Source organism: Mus caroli, unplaced genomic scaffold, assembly GCF_900094665.2.
Source record: "Mus caroli unplaced genomic scaffold, CAROLI_EIJ_v1.1 scaffold_18967_1, whole genome shotgun sequence".
NCBI classification, from domain to species: Eukaryota; Metazoa; Chordata; class Mammalia; order Rodentia; family Muridae; genus Mus; species Mus caroli.
Window position 1 is genome coordinate 16,387 of NW_018390790.1, and position 1,767 is coordinate 18,153.

General features: G+C 46.3%; 1 pseudogene; it reads left to right on the forward strand.

Annotated features, from left to right (window-relative positions):
• The first annotated feature begins 1,399 nt into the window (after positions 1-1,399).
• Positions 1,400-1,763, forward strand: LOC110288832 (annotated as a pseudogene).
• Positions 1,764-1,767: the final 4 nt, after the last annotated feature.

Below are 1,767 nucleotides of genomic sequence, written 5' to 3' on the forward strand. Positions count from 1 at the left end.
TGGTCTTGAACTTTCTCCAGCATTAGAGGCTTTTTTGTTTGTTTTCACGGGGCTCGTTCTTTTTCTTTTGGTTGCGTTTTGCTTTCACCGGAGGAACTGCTGACTGATTCTCAGTCGAGGTCAGGCACAGTTAGATAAAAGAGCAGTATGGGAACGTCCCACTCTGTGGTGACCGCCTTATCGTCGGTCTTGAGGCAGTGTGGCCTAAAAATCGCCACTAAGACTATAGAGGGCTTTGTTAAAGAGATAGATCTCGTAGCACCGTGGTATGAGTGCTCAGGGTCATTAACTATCGCCTCTTGGGAGAAACTGAAAGGAGATCTAGTTAGAGAACAGCAGAATGGCAAACTTAAAGCAGGGAGCATGCCATTATGGAACCTGGTAAGATTGTGCTTAAAAGATGAGGATTGTCAGCAAATGGTTGAGGCAGGGCAGAGGGTCCTGGAGGAGGTCCAAGACAGTCTATAAGAGACAGCGTGGAGAGAGATTAAGAGTTCAGAGGAAACAAGGTGCACCTAAGAAAAAAAGCCTTTCCATGGGCCCGAGGAAAAGAGAAACAAGGGAAAGTATGCTCTGGGAGAGCAAATTGAGAAGGGAGAGAGAAAAAGGAAGAAATATAAAAAGAGAAAAATAAAATATAATATAATTAAAGATACAAAGGATAATATAAAAAATGAAAAACAAACAAAAAATATTAAGTCAATTTACCCTCCTCTCGAGGACTTTGACTAAAGAGGCAGCCTTCATCAAAGGCTTAAAGATAGCTCTCAGGGCCACTGTGCCTCCTCTCCCTTATCTGGCAGTATTCCCAGAAGAAGGAGATAAGGAATTAGAGTCTAAACATGAGAGAGAGAGAAAATAAGTTTTAGAAAAGCAGTTATCCCCTGTTTGGGATCTTTTAGCAAAAAAGAGAAAAAATGAAAATAAGCTATTTCAGAGCTCTTCTGGGAACAGAAGGAAAATGGAAGACGTCCTGCTTCCTCTCTGGCTCCTATGGAGATATTCTTAGCTCTGGTTAGGATAACTGTGTCCCTTTGAGACACCAAGTTCTATTCCCTCTCTGTCTATTATCTGTTTTTGGTGCACCAAATTGTCCATATGTCTGTCAATTCATATTTGTTTTTATTTTGTTGTTTGAATGATTGTTGTTCTGTGTTTCATGTTGAAAAATATAAGGCCGCCTCCACTCGGGCTCCTGGGCTGTGTTGGGGGCCACAGCCTCGGGCTGAAGGCTCCCTTGTGTACCCTTCGCCCAGCTCCGGCTCCTCATGACTGCCTTCGGCCCCACAGCCCATGGACATCGCCCCAGCTCCAAGAATTAACACGGAAGCTCCCGGGGCCCGGGGCCGTGAGGGAGAGCCGGCTGGTCCCGCGAGGTCATGGCTCTTGTGCAGGAGCCATGACCTCGCTGATCCAGAGGAGCTCGGGCCTGCTGCAGCGGCGCACCGAGGCCTCCCGGAACGCTGCTGACAAGGAGGTGCAGCTGCGAAGAGCAGGACGAAGATGGCGACTCCAAGGAAACGCGACTGACCCTGATGGAGGAGGTGCTCCTGCTGGGCCTCAAGGACCGAGAGGGTTACACATCATTTTGAAATGACTGTATATCATCTGGATTACGTGGCTGTATGTTAATTGAATTAGCTTTGAGAGGAAGGTTACAGTTAGAGGCTTGTGGAATGAGAAGAAAAAGTCTTTTAACAAGAAAGGTGATCTGTAAATCGGATGCTCCAACAGGGGATGTTCTTCTTGATGAAGCTCTAAAGCATG